Genomic DNA, 20162 nt, shown 5'->3' on the forward strand with positions numbered 1-20162 from the left:
TGGAATCCAGTTTTTTCCAGTTTTTTCTTCAGCATTCTTCCAGTTTAACCAAAAATTTTATTGGCAACTCTGGCTAAACAAAACCACGAAATCTCCTTTGAAACAGTGTGCATTAGGTGTCATAATGAAGTCAAATCCATTATGCAGTGCGGTGATCGAGTTGTATGAACAAGGAGAGAGTCCAGTAAGTGTCGCTAGTATGTTAAAACCGTGATTCTAGAAGGTCAATTCGAAAAATGCCAAAATCAATAAAAATTGACCCGAAATCTGTACGAACTATTCTTTAGAAGGATTTGGGATTACGTTGTTACAAATTTCAACACATGGAGCGAAAAAACACTGGAACTCTGTAGCAGATTTTTTCCGAGATATTTAACTAAAGATGAATGGTCTTCTAACTCCCCTGACTTAAATCACAGAACAGATATGCAACTTCGAACAAAACTCTGCAGCAAATCGGTGCCCAAGCTTTCGCATTCATTTTTTGCTGTTCCATCCTACATTGATTTTACAGTGCATCGTTCGAACAGTTCGCTCCAATAGTTTGAGCATGCACCAAAATATTATTTTTCTTTGCTTTAATGACCAATTTTTAAAACGGAAATTCAGTAACAATTCACAATCAACGCCAATAAAACAAATTAAACTAAAAATCTTTCAACCATTTTAACATTGTTTAATAAATTTTCTTGGTTTGTACATCTCGCGACTATTTTAACCTGTTAGTTGCTTTACTTGAATATCTTCGTTGGAGTTGGAAACCGAATTTCTCGACCAACGACAATTTTTTTTTTCTCGTACCGTTTTTTATACCTAACATTGCAAGTAATGCATATCAGATGCGCTATATACAGCACTGATTACGATATTAGGCCCTATTTAGAGTTCCAAGCGAAGTGAAAATCGCATACAAAATGTTCCTTTTTTTTACGCTCGTGAAAAATGCAACCTGCAAAAATTTCACTTCACTTGGAACTGTAAACAAATTCGATCCAGCGGAATCGAAGGTTGTGGACCTCATCTTTTTCGCTGGGGTTTACTTTTTTCACGCATGCAAACGGTAGTGGAAAAAGCAGCAGCAAGCGGAAACTTGCGTGCGTTTATATTCTGTCAGTTGCAGCCAATTTTCATTCCGCTCGGAGTGTAAACTCGTGAATTTCGCTTCACTTAAACTGTAAACTGCAAGCTGGTGAAATACCTGCGTGTTCCACAAACGGGTTTTCACGACAGATTTCGCAAGCGAAAATTTACGCTTTTTCACTTGTCAAATTTTTCACTTCGCTTGGAACTGTAAACTATGCTTTAGGTACAATGTAGAAAAATTATTGTCGTTAGTCAAGACATTCAGTTTTCAACTTGGGCAATAATGAAATTCATTAAAAATATATCTACATAAAAACCATTGCACGTATGCGGGTGGTACTGTACGATTATCATGAAAAGGCACCCTCGCTATACCAGTACCAGGGGAAACGAAGGATTCTCTCGGCGAAAAAGCAGCGAGAGCTCATACAGTCCTTTTATTGAATGAATGGAATATGAGCGTAAAAAAATTTCGAGTGTAAAATGCGTTCTCTCCACCGCTAGATGTCGATACTTAAAATAAAGAGATTTTGTCTCATTTTTGGTTCTTCAGTTGAACAGATGTGCTTAAATCCAATGGACTATTCCGTTTGGTCAATTCTTGAATCCAGAGCCTGTACTTAACCACACAAATCATTGGATCATTTGAAAGCTAGTCTAACCAAAGCCTGGGATGCCATATCTGTGGAAGAACTATCGTCTATCGTCGATAATTTCCTAAACGATTGAAGGCGTGCGTTAAAGCCAAGGGTGGACATTTCGATTCCGTGATGTAAATATTACAAACAATGCTAATGTATCTACATTTTGTATAAATATGGTGTTGTTTAATATTGAAAGAATAAAGTTACACTGGGGTTGCTTTTTACGCGGGTCGTTTTTATGCGTTTTTTTAAACAGGATATTTTTTCAATAACGCTACTCGATTCGGTAGATGATTCGTACGCGGTATCAAATAAGTTTAGTATAAGTATATCTAATCTAATCTTTTAAATGCGGTAAAACCAACCGCGTAAAAAGCGACCCCAGTGTATGACTAAAACATTGAACACAGATAATTTTTCCTCACCCTGTATACATTTTATATGTATCATACAGACTTGTCAAAAAAAATCTGGCGTCTCTGCTTATGTCTATAAAACCAGCATTTGGAGAGTACATGAAAACAAAATCTCGATTTTGTGACCTCATATCACTGTGAAATGTGCATACCCTGTAGTATTCAAATAAAAATGCAACTTTATTTTGAAAACGCATGCGGTCGCTAGGAAATGGTTCGACGGGTAACTCTTAATACCAAAGCAAGCTGTTCCAGCGATGAGCATGCAGCCTCATCGAGCAATTCCTTCAGTTCAGCGTCTTCGAAGGTTTTTAGCTTTCCTTCACGCGGACAGCTGTCAGCATCTAAACTAGGAGGGAGTCCTTAAAAATGTGTCCACGTAGAATATGGCTAGCTCCGAATACACACTACACACTGTAAAAAATAGACACGTTACTGCCAAGTGGATTCCACCTGCTTCTGTGCTAATAGATGAAACATTTCATATCTACGTGGAAAACACTTGCGTTTCAGTTCACAGCACAAAATCAAGTGTCTTACACTTCGGTTTGCCATGTCATGTATACCAAAATCAATCATTTTACACTCAGATTTCAATGGCTACACACGTCAAATGCCAAAACACGTTGAAATACCGTGGATTTCAATAAAAATCGATATGGATCGACTTAAAATAATGGTTATGTTCGTTTATTTACACTTATATGTTAAGAGCATCAGGGATTAACGTGCTATTTATTTTCAGTGCACACAGACACACACTAGAGACTCAGTATATTGCGTTGATTTGATATTGGCCGCGCGTCATGCGTTAAGCAGTTCGGAGCTCAATTTCGAAAAGTGATCGGAACGGCAAAGTAAACTCAATGCTCACCTAATTTTTTTAATGTATCTTAAAACATTTTTTCTCAGCTTTCCAATGGTGATGTCAAATTTAGAATCGGTGGTTGCGAACTTACTAAAAAACATGTTTTTCTGATACAATCCAAGATGGCGGCGATGTCTATGATGGTGGCCAATTTTTTTCTACCTCAAATTAAAGCTCTATCATTCCTCTTTGAAAGGATGTGTTGGTTGCATATATATCATTCCTCTTTAAAACGATGTGTTGGTTGCAAATTCAAGAGAAATAAATCAATAAAAAGATCCAGAATTGCTCAAAAATCAATTTCTGTAGAAACCGTTTGATCGATTTTTTCCCAAGGGGTCCATCAATATGAACTAACCAAAGTAGTTTGCTCATTTTTTTTACTATTTTCAATCATTTAAACACAGATAAATCCTATTTTAAAGACCTCATGTCACCAGTGGGACAGCTTCAGTGGGAATTACTCAAATCATGTAAAACCCCTACATAAAATGTTCACCTGCCCCTGTGCAAAGGTAGGGTGGCGCAAAGCGATTGAAGCTCGGCTTTTAGAAATCCGAAAATCCACCCAATACGTGAAATTTTGGTTTCAACAGCAGAATCATACACTGGTGGAATGCAGCACTGCACAACATTGCTAGTCATGTCCGGACATGTTAGTAATTTTGTCCGGATCTGTCGCGTTGCGTTTGCTTTCAGCCATTTGGCCACTGCTTATAGCTGTTGGTGGACCGGTAGCGTGTGTATATGATCGTTATGCCCTGTTGGCAGTGTGTTCGGAATGGAGAATAACAAGAGAACTAGAATAAGCCCGTAAATGTAAATAAATGGCAATCTAAAATCAACGCTTCTCTTCAAGATTATCATTTAATCTATGGAACAAAAAAGTTGAATCGACATATCATTGATAACTACCGCCAACCATTAAATAAACCCCAATCGAGTGTAGTCACAAACCAATTGCATAAATACATTTACATAAGGCAGACTGTCGTGATTCTACGTTAACCTTGCGCTCGTGTCTTAAAAACAACCTCTTCAACTATTTGAAAATTTCCAACTGCAAGATGATAACTAACTGTTAGTTAAATTTTCAAAAAGAAACCCGAAATTATCCACCTAGCGGTGAGACCCAGCCTTTCCCATTCAATATTATTACATATTTATTTAAATATATTTACACGAACACTTTAATTTATAGAAAAAAATACACGTTGATAATTTCTGTTGAATTTATTCTACACTCTAAATAACGAATTTCTGGTAGCCAAAAGCACAACTATACCGAACATTTCAAACGTAACATTTACACACATATGAACATATGAACTAACACATACACATGAAATAAATATGTTTTATATATATGATGCAATTTTTTTGGTCGTGGTTTAATTGAAACGTCACTATACGCATAGAATACACATATTTTGTGCCGAAATTTCAGTTAGGTGAAGATTTATGAAAAAACCTAAATTAATCCACCTAGCGGTCAGACTCAGCCTTCCTCATTCAAACTTATTATTTGTAAAATAGATTTACTTGAATGCTTAAATCCAATAAAGGTATATTTACATTTTGGGTTCTAAATTATTGACGTTGTAATTGAAGTATAAAATATGAAATAAATTTGACGTAATGTTAGTGCTTAAGAAATAGCGAAATAAAAGAAATGACTCTTAATTTCGAACAATTTCATCACGAGCGATACCGAGAACGTTCAAATAGTACGATACCTCATTGAAATCATGTTGAGACCATATATATTGATCAAAGCAGGTATAGTGTTGAATAGTCCTTGGATTTCTTTTCTTTCCAAAACTTTTGAACAGCACATCAAATTGTTATGAAGATTGTTATTTGTTAGTTTGAGAGATGACTCGTTTGTATGACACTAGTTATGCTCAAATAAGTCGTGTACTACTTGAGATAATAGACTTTCGTTGTTTTAACAATTGAATACATAACGGTTGCTTAAGTTTGATTACAATCAAATGAAAAGGGAACGTATAAGACAGCCAAACTTTGAAACCACCTGTTCAATCATGATTCAACAGTTAACCCTTAACTAGCCCGTCCATCTGATATCAATATGTCAAATCGGTTGTGTAGTTTCTAAGATAATGAAATAAAATTCAATAGGGTGTTATGAGGCAGCTAGACCTTTCATTTGACATGATTTTTGTGGAAATCGGTTCAACCATCTCTGAGGAAAGTGAGTGAGTCCAAGTAGTCTTCGGAATATGTTTCTTTTCATAGCTGGATTTCACATTTTTAAACATAACAGGCAAAATAATATTCCGTTTGCAAAAAATTCAATACGGTCTCATTAGGCAACAAGACGTTCCATATGACACTGATTTTATGAAAATCGGTCCAGCCATCTCTGAGAAACATAAGTGAGATTAAATAGTCTACAGAACATGTTTCTTTCCATAACTTCTTAACTACCTGTTCAATCTTCTTAAAATTCAAAAGTTAAGGGTTTTTTAGGTAGCCCGTTAATTTGAAACCAATTTTCTTGAAATCGGTTGTGTAGTTTCTGAGATATTGATGTTTCGTGATTTTTACATTTTGATACATAACCTCCAAACTAGAAATCAGATTACAATAAAATTCAATAGGGTCCTATAGGGCAGCTAGACCTTTCATTAATTTCATTGAAATCAGTTCACCCATCTCTGAGAAAATCGAGTAAGATTGGGAGAGCGTTCACACACACACACACACACACACACACACACACACACACACACACACAGACACACACACACACACACAGACACACACACACACACACAGACACACACACACACACACACACACACACACACACACACACACACACACACACACACACACACACATATATACATATATATATATATATATATATATATATATATATATATATATATATATATATATATATATATATATATATATATATATATATATATATATATATATATATATATATATATATATATATATATATATATATATATATATATATATATATATATATATATATATATATATATATATATATATATATATATATATATATATATATATATATATATATATATATATATATATATATATATATATATATATATATATATATATATATATATATATATATATATATATATATATATATATATATATATATATATATATATATATATATATATATATATATATATATACATATATACAGAAAATGCTCAGCTCGTCGACCTGTGTCGAGTGATATACGACTTTCGGCCCTTTTGAGCACTTTTGTACCTTTAGTTTTTGCAATGATTGCTATACCTTTCTAGGATAAAGGCAATAGGAGAAAGGCAAAAAGTGAAATGATAGAAATGACTTTTTATTTCAACTTCAATCCTGAGCAAGGCCGCAAACATTGAAATAGTACAATATCAAATTTAAACGATATTGAGGCCACATATTTTGATCGTAGCTATAGTTTTAAACAGTCTGCGGGTTACATTACTTTATATCACTTTCAAACCACATGTTTAAACATTAGCAACCTAAGCGGCAAATAGACCCTTCATTTGACACCAAGATAGAAAGAATCGGTCAGACCATCTCTGAGAATAGTGAGTGCGAAAAAAAGGTGCACATACGCACGTACACACCCACACACAAACATATACACCTATACATGCATACATGCAGAAAATGCTCAATTCGCCGAACTGAGTCGAGTAGTATATGACATTCAGCCATTTGAATCACTTTTCTACCTTTTAATTAGCCAGTGATCGTTAGGAGAAAGTCAATATGTTTACTTTCATTATGTGATTTCACATTTTTATGAACAACGGACAACGTTACAATCCGATTGCAATGAAATTCAATAGCGATCTATGGGGCAACTAGACCTTTCATTTGACACCAATTTTGTGAAAATCGGTTCATCCATCTCTGAGAAAAATGAGTGAGTTTGAACAACCTCAGGATAACTTTTCTTTACATAACTTTTGAACCATATGTTCAATCATAACGAAATTTAAAAGTTAAGGGTTTTGGAGACAGCCCGATCTTTTGCAACCAGTTTTATTGAAATCGGTTGTGTGGTTTCTGAGATATTGATGTTTCGTGATTTTTACATTGATACATAACCTCTAAACTAAAAATCCGATTACAATGAAATTCAATAGCAACCTATGGCGCAACTAGACCTTTCATTTGCAAATAATTTTATGAAAATCGGTCCAGCCATCTCTGAGAAAAGTGAGTGAGAAAAAAAAGTTGCACATACACACACACACACACACACATACACACATACACACATACACACATACATACATACATACAGAAAATGCTCAGTTCGTCGAAAGGGGTCGAGTAGTATATGACATTCGGCCATTGGGACCACTTTTATACCTTTGGTTTTTCCAGTGATTGCTATACCTTTCTAGGAGAAAGGCAAAAATGTCACATTTTTTCAACCGAGCACTAAGTAGTGCTGTTCTCGGCAAAAATTACCGAGGACCGGCAATAAATTTGTGTATCGAGTTTAGGAAATACACTTCACATCACAGAAAGATCTTTGAGTAAACATCTATCAGAAAAATCAACGCCATCTGGGTGATGAAGAAAATCCCCTGCAAAACAAACTTATACTGCTGAAAATACGTTCGGGCTGATTAACATAGACTCCCTTGGTTGAAAATTTCAATTGATTGAATTTAGTTGATCGTTAAAAGGAAAAAAATAGCTCCAAAAAATGACAGCCGAAAAAAACAATGAAAATATATGTGATTTAGGGTAAGGAACGGCTTATGCAGTGGCGCCTATTTTAATCAGTCGAAGAAAACAGGCCTCAAACTCCTGCATTTTGATCAATATCGACTATTTCAATGATGGAAACGAAAACTTTGATTGTCTAGCTGCCTTACGAATATAAGTAATACCGTTAATCACAAAGAAATCTATGAACAATTGCAATTGAAACAAATCGACCTATATTGCAGCCATTCAGGAGCCACTTCGGGTGCTGAAAAAAAAACGCCTGCGAAACAGATGGAAACTGCTAAAAATAGGTTCGGGGTGATTGGAATAGTGTCCCTCGATTGGTAACTTTGATTGATGATTGTTAAAGTTTGCTAACTTAGTTTTACAATCTGAAAATAAGTTCTGACAGAGAAAACGATAGCGAACAGATTGATATACTACTGTTTGAGTTTCACCCAACACATTTCGAGTATTTCGTCTGAATACACAGGCGGTTCCTAAAGCTGCTTAAAATATGTTCCCTACCCTATGAATAAAATCTTATAAAACAAATCTACGACAATAGAATTGAAGCCTTTTTACTAGGTGTTGAATCGATAATCCGTGTAATTGGTATGTAAACAAATCCACCAACAGAACAGCGAAATCAGCAGATTCAAGCATCATCATGCCGTGCCCCCTTCACTCAAGAGACGAAAAGCAAACTGTCGCCTTTGCCTGGCGCGCTTTCGGAACGCTATTCGAAACCCAAACAGAGAGTGAGTTCCTGCTCTCACTGCTTCGCTTCGCGCTTGTCATCCATGCTGGCATCAGTAGAGATGGTGCCCTATCCGACCGTGCACTCTGGCGTAGTATAGCTTCAGGCGAAATCGACGTCGGATGTCAGTTGCTGGTGGTTAGGAAAATGTGTAACGACGCTATACAGAGGCTCGTCTCGTGATTTAATAATTTTGAAACTTTTTTCTACGCTGCGAAGCAGTACTTTAATTGAGGGGTAATCTGCCCTGTCAATAGAATTGCTTACATTTCAGAAGTAGAGGGCATAAGGAGAAAGTAAAACATTCCCTCCGAAGCTGGGAAGTTAAGTGGCTGCGCTTATCGTTTCAGAGTAGAAAATTAAACAAATCTGGTCAAGTACCCAGTGACTCAAACACACGTACAGGCACATGCTTTTAAGCACCATTATTGTTTGCGCATTTCATGTAGTTTTTCGATAGCTAATGATATTCTATGGGGAATTTTGCAAGGACCCCCTCCCCCGGATCTCGGGCGAGCAATAATGTTAGCGCGCAAACAGCGGGGATCGCCTACAGAGAACAGCCATAAGCCCGCGTTGTGCTTATTTTACATTTAACTTGGGGTATTGTAATATCAAATTTTGTAGGAATTTTCTTCGCACACAAAAGTGCTCTCTAGGAAGACAATGGAATGTTGAGACTATCAGATAGGTATTAGCCGCTGGAATTGTTTGATTTTTGCAGCAAGTAAAATTAAATTTGTTGTTGTGTCGCGAACCTTAATCATATTGAATTTTTGTTGAATATTTTACGTTGCTTGTTCAACGGGAAAAAATAGTCTATATGCTTCCCATTAAAAAGTTAATAACAATACCAGCCGTTATATGGTTTTTCGAGAATGTCTCACTATTTTTGCTTCGGGCGTCTCTGTAGACTTTCGTTCGCTTTGCTGGCTTCTGTTTGCCATTACCTGGAGGCAAACCGAGGTAACAAACTGCCTAGAGCCTAGATTGTTTCAGCGAAAGATTTATCTTTTGGAAGATAAATATGCAGCGACGCCTCACAAACCTGAAATCTGTTAGGAACAAAGAGCTGTGATTTATAACTTCGAAGTATAACTTCGTTCAAACTCAAATGTATTTTTTTACTCTACATAGATTAAGGAAAATCACACACAATCATAAGAAAAAATTAAGCTATCAAAAGCCAACATCTGTAAACATGGCACTACAATAAAATTAATGTTACCATCGTGTTCGGTTTGAAATGTTACGGTCTGCCAGACCAGACGCGAATGGATAAATAAATATAACCGCACTACACTGGAAGAAAGTGCGATATGAAGTAATACGGTAGTGAGGGGTAACGATAATTATCATAAAAAAGTAGCTTAAAGAATAAAGAAATTACCGTTCACATCTTTACAACGACAACGACGACGCAGCCGACATTGCTCCGTAATAGTAGTGATGGTACCGCTTTTGGTCATTGTTGATTTCTTAGCTGCATTTACAGTGGGTTCATTCGACAACAGCACCCACCACCCTAGTGGTGCCGTCGTTTATCAACTTCAACTACACCTTCGAGTCAAACCAGAAGCCCAATTGCTCATTGTTGATATTAATCACTTTGCTCGTGGTTAACGTTAAGCCACCGACTGCGATGCCGAAGCAGGTGTTGTGCTTCGGGTTAGACAAAGTGGCGCTAGTGTTGCTGTTATTGTTATTATTGTCCAACGTTTTTACGTTTTGTGTCTGTGCGTAACTGCTTTCAAATGTACGCATAAACATGTAAGACAATGTGTTTACGTTGAACTCGCATTGATGAACAATTGTCGGAAGGAATTTGCCCTATTTACGTGATTTGTTTTTCGTTTTATTTTAGTTTCGCAGGGTTTTAGAAATGTTTTTCGGTACATTGATATTACTAGAGGGTTTTCTCAATAATTAGTATAAATTTATCAAACAATTGTTTGATCTAAAGAAGAACTTAGAAAAGGGATCTAAATTCAATTTTCTATGTCACAGTAATATTTTTTTCACTACAAAACAATGTCATTTTTGACAATATTATTTGTAAAAAACACTTTCATTTGAACCCATAATGATTGAGGTTGTTAATGGTTTCAGGATATCTTTTTTTCATTTCCGCTGAAAATATAATTTCATACTAAATCTTTAGTGCGAAGGCAGTATGAGGAACGGAAAGCAAGCAATTCAGCTCTAATATTGTTGAAACTGTCCATTCCAGACAAATCAACTTCCCTTAAAACAATGAAATAATAAACTTAATCTCTGTGCACGCAAAACGATTCGATTCCATTTATGAACCCTGCATGAACTGGTTGTACGAGATTTTAACCTCAAAGATTCGGCATTCGAACAATTTTCCAACTTGAAGTTCGTGTTTTCCTCACTATCAAACCACTGATGCTGAGAATGTTAAGTGTCATATCCTTCCCTAAGCCTAAGCATGTCAGTGTCAATCAGTTCTAGCAATTGCCGGCTCAGACAGCTTCTAACCAGGTCATCGCTATGTAATTGCATTTTTCGAGAAAAATCCACCACCGCCACCAAAGCTTACAAACAAGGCTCGCCACTTGGTTGTGCGGTTGACTCACACCCACTGACCGGCAGTTCGAATTTTCCTTTTGAAAGTGCATTTGTACAAGTGCCGGCTGCACCCGCTCGTACTCTATCGTGCAGGTGGTTATAACCGTAGCCTACAGCACCTTAGGTGAAACGCGGCGTCGACCGTTGCTTAATCATTCTTTCGCAAATTTTTTGCAAACCCTGTTTGGAGTCTTCGATTAGCACTTTCGTTCGCTCGGTTCTAGCGTCGATCCCATTGCTGGACGTGTTGCACTCTCCAGTGGTCTGCTGATGGAGTCAAATTCTTACAAGTTACAACCGGGCATTGGTTAAGCTGCTAGCTCATAACCACGCAAGCGGCGTTCTTGTCAGTGACTTTGGCAGGACAAGTTGATATTAACTTGAACGAAAACGAGGTTATTTCGCGGGTCGTTGGTTTGATCTTGAATGTATTATATTCTAGATCGTTCTATCGGTGTTGATATTGACTTATTTTAATAGAGTGCTTAGTCAAGCAGAATGATAGCGTGCGTAACGAGGTGAAGTTTTATGGTCTACGTGATTACTTTGTGTTGAAAGCAATTGAACTGCATAATTACTTATTTTTGTTTATTTGTTTATTGATATATGTAACGTAAGGCCATGCCTTTTAATATGTTACAAAAAGGCTTCTCGTTGATTAGCTTTTTATCCATTTGTGTAGCTTTTAACATAAAAACCATTTTTTTGTATTGTTTTGTGCTTCCTTTTTTTTTTTAATTTAGGCTGATACAAAAATTCGAATTCTTTTTATGTCCATAACCTTAGCAAAGGGGGTGGCAAAAAATAAATAACACCGGGACGAAAAAAAGGAAATTTCTTTGACCAAAGTTTGTATACAAGTTATGACGTTTGTAACTTGCATTCAAATAAATGTTGAATAATGACACTTTATTATTATTATTATTTATTTCGCTTGCCTTTCGACGACACTCTCGCTGTTACTGGACTTGTTTGTTGCTAAATTAAGCATTTATGCTGTCGGAAAACCAATAAAATGAACTAAACGGTTTGAGCTTTTTTTTCTTCCCCTTCCAATATTCAAGATTTTTGAAGGGGGGGTGACATAAAATGAAAATAAAATAATTTGTAACGGCCTTATTTGTATTACCTCGCCATGAAAATATAATTGTGGAGCAGTGAGCATAGCTTTGGAAAACAGTATCCCCATAATTTAAGAAAATGTTGTTCAAGTCGTTGTTCATTCTCCGTCGTTATGGTTAATACACAAGTAAACCTGAAAGTCATCTGCGAAAAAGAACATCGAGCAGTAATCCAAGCTTGTAAACAACTCATTAATGAAAAGCAAAAATAAGAGCGGACCAAGAACGGATCCTTGTGGTACGTCAAATAGAATTGGCTGAAAGGTAGACAGAACTTAATTACAGAGAACAGATCGGTATCTATCCGTAAGGTATGACTAAATTAACTTGATTGCCGTTGTAGAGCAATCAAATGATCTAATGATGATAACTTCTTTAAAAGTTTGCTATGAGCGTCACAATCCAAAGCTTTGGCATAATCTATCAAGAGCAGGATAGCGATCCTTTTTTTGTCTAACGCCTGTGCAATGTCATTATGGATCTCCATGTCTCTGAAACCCTAAATGAAAAGGACTAACAAAATTGCAAAATGAACCAAATTAATGGTGCTTGGGACTTGGGACTGCTTGGGCTTGGGACTCATTGTGCAATTTTTACTGGCGGATACTTTTACAACTGACCAAAAAAATTGTTTAAGAAAACGAATCTTTTGAACCTTATTGCTGAACGTACTTCAAAGGTAAATTTTTGACGTAGAACTACGTCGCTCAGGAAGTTTGGCTACATAGGGATGTAAAATGAAAATCTAAAACCGGAAAAAGTGAAAAATATGTCCAATTTAAATGGCAATAAATCGGTTAGTTTTCGATGTATTTCCTTCGTTCTTGCAGCAATAGATTGGAAAATTTTTTAAGACTCTTCCCAAATGCAGAAAATTGTAATTTTATTATTCAAACTATTGTACTATTGAAAATTGTCAAGCTTTGTCAAAACGAAAAATTCAACCTCTAATTGGTCGTTATATGATTGCTTCCCAAGCACGATCGACAGAATTATAGACCTAGTAATTCGGAATGCACTATATGGCTTATATAAGAGCCTGTTTTTGCCGAAACTACTCATATTATCTCCAGACAGCGACAACAGCAGTCCTTCCTCAAATTCGACTTCATCTCCATGTCTCAGAACGTACTGAATTATCTTTTCTTTCAGTAATAAGCACAGCACCCGAAAAGCTTTTATCATCTGCATAAAAATCAGGCTATCGCATAATCAAACCTTAATAATTGTAGAGCCTAATATGACAAGCAACTATATTATTGAAAATTGTCAATCCTTGTTGAAACGCAATTTACGATTGATCTGCTTGGCTGTTATATGATTACTTTCCCAAGCACGGTTGACAGAATTATAGACCTAATTCAGAATTTGACCTATATAAGAGCCTGTTTCTGCCGAAACTGCTCATATTAGTTCTAGGCAGCGACTTCAACAATCCTTACTTAACAGCAGCAGCTGTGGCAGCGGATAGCATCAGCAGCAGTAGTGGTATCAGCAGCGATATTTGGGCTAGCTGGTGTGGCGGCACTTCCTCTAATAAAAGCTGCCTTTGTGCAGTAGCGAGCAGCATCAGTAGTAGGTACATTAGCCGGCATTTCCTCTAATGAAAAGTTGCCGTATTTTGACAACACACAAACGTTTTGGAATACTGGTTTTCAAAGTATATGGGCCGTCGAATTTTCAGTGTAAGAACAGCTTTCAACTGTGTTATCAGCAAAATGCCCTAATCTCCTCTGTCGGGGTAGCACACAGATGCGAATAACATTAAATCAGATATGAAATCGAACAACAATAGTCCTTATAAGAACAACAAACAAATTATTGAAGATTTAATATTTTCTCGTTTTGCACTGGAATTGCACTTTCACTGTTGAAACTTTTTTGCGTTTTATAGTATTTGTTTCATTCCTGTTCAGTGTTGTATGTGCAAACTAAAATTCGGTAGTACTTCAACTCCTCTTCTGCACAAAATTTTAACCCTTTCCCGCTCATGGTGACTCTAGAGCACCAAGAATTTTAATCATCATATCTTGACATAAAATAGTTTGTTGTGCTTACGATTGTTCCATAAACTTTTATATGCTGCCTCAGAGCATCACTGGGCATTTTCTTCAAGATACTACAGTTGACAGTAATTTTAGTTAGTCTACAAAGTGTTCAGCTTGAATTTTCTCGTGAAGCTACCAATTTTAATGATAAACCTTGTGAGCGGGAGAGGGTTAAACATATTCAATACAAGTAATGCAACCAAGAACCTCATGTAGTTCTACGTCAACCTTGTGGTCGTGGCTTTGCATACAAACATTGTAATTTTTCCATACATGTCATTGCCCGCGTTTAAGCTCTAACTATCTGGTCACTTCACTTTTGGAAAAAAGTCCAGGATAGGAGAATAAAAAATACTTTTTGAAGGTTGAATTTTAGAAGAAAACTAAAATTTGATCATTTTTCAAAATACTTGTATTCGTTAAAAATCTGTCCACGTGGTATGTGGATGGCCCCTTATTCAACCCATAGAAATAAACCACTGTGATTGTGAACATAATCGTAGCTTCTTGATTTTTGCTATTTTTGCGTATTTTCTTGATTTTTGCTCAAATTTCCTTTTCTACCTGCCAAACCCCTTGGAGAACTAGACTTTCTCTCACACAGTGAGTAATTATCCACATTTAGGCGTAGAGTATTTCAGTCGCAAAGTTCCTTTTCACTCTTAATCATCGCGTGTTAGGGGCTAAACATTTGTTTGCTCTCTCAGTTTAAGAGGGAGTAGTTTTCGCTAGCTTCTCCTTTACTAGAAGAGAAGTCGGCCATATATCAAAACATTTAGGTTCACATTGAAGCCACAACCTGACCGTTTTCGAATTTAATATTAAAGGAAGATTAACAACTCACCATTGGTGCGTATTCTGCAGAAAATTCGATTTTATACTGTTTTTGCCGCACCCAGAGCGATGAGAACGGTAACGCAATGCTCAGTTGATCGCCGAGCAATTTGTTTCATTTTTCTTGCGTGTGCGGATGAGCAATATACAAGAGTTTCATTGGATTTTTGCTTTGTCAAATTAGGAGCGTTTTTTCGTCAGAGAAACTATTACTCTGCGCTCTCTCTACAGCAGATGGTGTGATGCACATTGAATGTAAGCTCGCAGTTGTTAAGAGGGAAGAAAACTATTTTCTCTTTAAGATGAAGATGAGCAAAACAAAGCCTGCCTAAAATTCTTTCTTAAAAAGTGTTCCTGTACAACCAAAGGTTCCTAAGCTACAACGCTTTAAATAAAACCAACGCCAAAATGCTTTTTTAAAAAAAACTACTGTTGAGTCTGAAAAGTTTGTCCATCCACGGAAAATTCTCAGTTTGCTAGTTCTAAAACCTGTGCCAAATTTCATGCAAATCAAAAATAGTCGATATTCGACGATAGGTCATTTGGCATGAAAACGCTCATGTAGTAAGTAAGTCTCGTATTATTTCACTCATTTTATTTCAACATAACATTTCATGTTCATAATTTTGCTTATTACTATTTTCTGCATGTTCTATATTCAAAACTTAAAATTGCAGCTATAAAGGAATGTCAACCATGGTCTCCCGGGCAGGAAAATATAACAAAATCATAACTCATCAATAATATATTTTTTTTCATTCCGCGTCGAACACTCGACAGAAACGGACGTGCAAAGTGGTCGTTCTATTACAATCCGGTCCGTGTGTACGAATAGCCAAACAAATAAGTGTATTATTCGAGGCCATCAGTTGACAGTCGAGTCCGTGTCGCTGTGCTGAGTGATCTCACACCCGGCTCACTGCTGGTGGTTGTATTGGTGCCGCTGTACTGGTGCTGCTGGCTGCTTTGGGTGCAGCTTCGAACGATCGGACAACCACTGCTGGAAGGAAGAAGTAAAGAGGTACGTGTTCTTGTCGGCGCTAGTTCGCTAGTGCGCTACATTTAGCGCGATGGATATAGATCCCTCGCCTCCCGTGCCACCATCCCCGAACCCCCCTGACCCTGACCCTTCTGTTACCCCCTCCCCTGTTCATTCTCCAGTCCCCCTTGCCCCAGGCTTTACCCGGGCGGATCTCAACAGGGCAGCTATACTGTTTATTTTCGTCCAAAGGCAGGAGTGAATTCAAAGCGATTAAACATACTGCAAATTTCAAAAGACCTGACGAAGGGGTACAAGGCCGTGACCGAAATTTCCAAGGTCCGACCTAACAACCTCCGTGTCGTGGTCAGTGATCTGGCACAGGCCAATGCTATCGCTTGCTCTGAGCTCTTCACACGCGAGTATCGCGTTTACATACCCGCACGAGACGTGGAGATCGACGGTATCATAACCGATTCGAGTCTGTCTGTCGAGTGTATCCTAAAAAGCGCAACCGGTTGCTTCAAAAATACCGAAACACAGGCGAAGATTTTGGATTGTAATCAATTGCGGTCCATGTCTCTCGTCGGCGGTAAAAAAGTTTACACTCCGTCAGACTCGTTTCGCGTTACGTTTGCCGGATCTGCACTCCCTAGCCACGTCTCGATCGACCGGGTTCGTCTGCCTGTGCGATTGTATGTACCCCGTGTTATGAATTGCACCAATTGCAAGCAGTTTGGCCACACAGCCGCCTACTGCTGCAATAAGGCACGATGTAGCAAGTGTGGGGAGACTCATGCGGAAGATTCTTGCAGTGTTAATGCTGAAAAATGTATTCACTGTGGGGAAAACCAGCATGAGCTCTCCACATGCCCGGTGTACATGCAGCGCAGAGATAAAATCAAGCGGTCACTCAAGGAGCGTTCAAAGCGTTCTTACGCTGAGATGCTGAAGAAGACCGTGACCACTTCTACCATAACATCGAACCCCTTTGATCTGTTGCCCTCCGATGAAACCGATTCTGACGATTCATCAGCGGGAACATCTTATGCCAATCCTGGGGAGTCTAGGAAGAGGAAAAATGTTTCTTCTCCTAAACTTCCCCGTAAAGGTCCTAAGATTTCCCAAAGTGTAATGAAAAGTACGAACAAACCAAACAGTGCTGCGGAAAAACAGAAGCAAACTCCTCCTGGGCTTGCAAATTTAAAGTCCCAGAAGGAGTTCCCAGCACTGCCAGGAACATCTTAAACCCCAGTTGTTCCTTTTGCACATCCAGTTGATGAAACAAACTCTGGATCAGTGAAATTTTTTGACATTGTGGACTGGATTTTTGAAAATTTCAATATACCCGATCCAATTAAAATTTTTCTTACAGCATTCCTCCCAACTGTTAGACCATTTTTGAAGCAGTTGACTGCCCAATGGCCCCTCCTTGCAGCGATTGTATCCTTCGATGCCTAATTCAACTGCGTATATGAAGAATTCTATCTCTGTCTTACAGTGGAATTGTAGAAGTATTTTACCAAAAATTGATTCGTTTAAAGTTTTGATAAATAAAAACAAATGCGATGCATTTTCCCTTTGTGAAACTTGGCTTACTTCAAATATTGATCTCAACTTCCATGATTTTAATATTATTCGCCTTGATCGAGACACCCCATATGGAGGAGTACTTTTAGGGATTAAAAAGTGCTATTCTTTCTATCGTATTAACATCCCCTCGATTCCAGGCATCGAAGTTGTCGCATGTCAAATGACAATACAAGGTAAAGAGCTTTGTATTGCCTCAATATATATTCCTCCCAGAGCACAGGTTGGGCAACGGCTGCTCTTTGATTTAATAGAACTTCTTCCCTCGCCACGTTTGATTTTGGGAGACTTCAACTCTCATGGCGTGGCTTGGGGTTCCCCATACAATGATAACCGCTCCTCTTTAATCTACAACCTTTGCGATGACTTCGACATGACTATTTTAAACAACGGTGAAATGACACGTATCCCGAAACCTCCAGCGCGCCCAAGCGCTTTGGATCTATCCTTATGTTCGACGTCGCTACGGTTGGATTGCACATGGAAGGTAATCCTTGATCCTCACGGTAGCGACCATTTGCCTATTCTTATTTCAATTAATAACGGGTCAACTCGCATGCGACCAATTGACATTCCGTATGACCTCACACGGAATGTCGATTGGAAGTTATACGAGGAAATGATTTCATAAGCGGTCGAGTCGATTCAACATCATCCACCACTTGAAGAATACAACCTCCTCGCGGGCTTGATTCTCGACGCCGCGTTGCAAGCCCAAACGAAGAAATATCCCGGCGTAACGATCAAAGAACGGCCTCCCACTCCGTGGTGGGACCAAGAGTGCTCCGATGTCTACACGCAAAGATCCGACGCGTTTAAGGCCTACCAGAAGGGAGGTATACCTGGCGACTATTTACGGTATTCGGAGCTTAATACCAAGCTTAAAAGTTTGGCTAAAGCAAAGAAACGCGGATATTGGCGTCGGTTCGTGAACGAGACGTCGAGGGAGACATCGATGAGCACTCTTTGGAACACAGCCCGAAGAATGCGGAATCGCGTAACGGTCAACGAAAGCGAGGAGTCTTCAAGTCGGTGGATATTTGATTTTGCCAGGAAAGTATGTCCGGACTCTGTTCCTGAGCAAAACATTGTTCGCGATGCGTCTCCGGGCCACGACGCGATAGAATCACCTTTTACGATGGCAGAATTTTCAGTTGCCCTCCTGTCCTGTAACAATAAAGCGCCTGGGTTAGATAGAATCAAATTCAACTTGTTAAAGAATCTATCCGGCAATGCCAAGAGGCGCTTGTTGAACTTGTTCAATAAGTTCTTGGAGCAAAACATTGTACCGCAGGATTGGAGGCAAGTGAAGGTGATCGCCATCCAAAAACCAGGGAAACCAGCTTCTGATCACAACTCTTATAGGCCGATTGCAATGCTATCCTGTATCCGGAAATTGATGGAAAAAATGATACTCCGTCGTTTAGACCATTGGGTCGAATCAAATGGTCTACTATCAGATACTCAATTTGGCTTCCGCCGTGCCAAAGGGACGAAAGATTGTCTTGCGTTGCTTTCAACAGATATTCAGCTGGCGTATGCTCGTAAAGAACAAATGGCGTCTGCGTTCTTGGACATTAAGGGGGCTTTTGATTCCGTTTCTATTGACATTCTTTCGGGTAAACTTCACCGACAAGGATTTTCTCCAATTTTGAACAATTTTTTGCACAATTTGTTGTCCGAAAAGCACATGCATTTTACGCACGGCGATTTGGCAACTTTTCGCATTAGCTACATGGGTCTTCCCCAGGGCTCATGTTTAAGCCCCCTTCTTTACAACTTTTATGTAAATGACATCGACGAATGTCTGGCAAATTCATGCACGATAAGACAACTTGCAGACGACAGTGTAATCTCTGTTACAGGAGCCAATGCTGCCGATTTGCAAGGACCATTGCAAGATATTTTTTCGAACTGAATTTCTATTTTTAACAACGGCTTTTAAACCGTCCCGTGATTGAAAATTTTGAAAGGTTAATCGCACTTAATTCTCAAACCCGTTTTATGACATTGTATTTCAATCACATGTCCCAAAATATTAACCCTTCTTCGAATATTCCAAATCGTGTCGACTTATCAAATACTTCCGATTCTACTGTGTTTTTCGATACATCCATGATAGAAGAAACTCGTGGAATCCCGGATCATTTACGCGTGCAGCAGATCCCTAAAATTTTTTCCAATAAATATCGAAACATCAACTGCGACAATATGTACTACACTGACGGATCACTTCTTGATGGGTCCACTGGCTTCGGTATCTTCAATAACAATTTAACCGTCTCCCATAAGCTCGATAATCCTGCTTCTGTTTACGTCGCAGAATTAGCTGCAATTCAGTACACCCTAGGGATTATCGAAAAAATGCCCACGGACCATTGTGTCATCTTTACGGACAGTCTCAGTTCCATTGAGGCTCTCCGATCGATGAAAGATGTTAAGCACTCTCCGTATTTCCTGGGGAAAATACGG

The sequence above is a fragment of the Wyeomyia smithii genome, chromosome 3, assembly GCF_029784165.1.
Source record: "Wyeomyia smithii strain HCP4-BCI-WySm-NY-G18 chromosome 3, ASM2978416v1, whole genome shotgun sequence".
Taxonomy (NCBI): Eukaryota; Metazoa; Arthropoda; class Insecta; order Diptera; family Culicidae; genus Wyeomyia; species Wyeomyia smithii.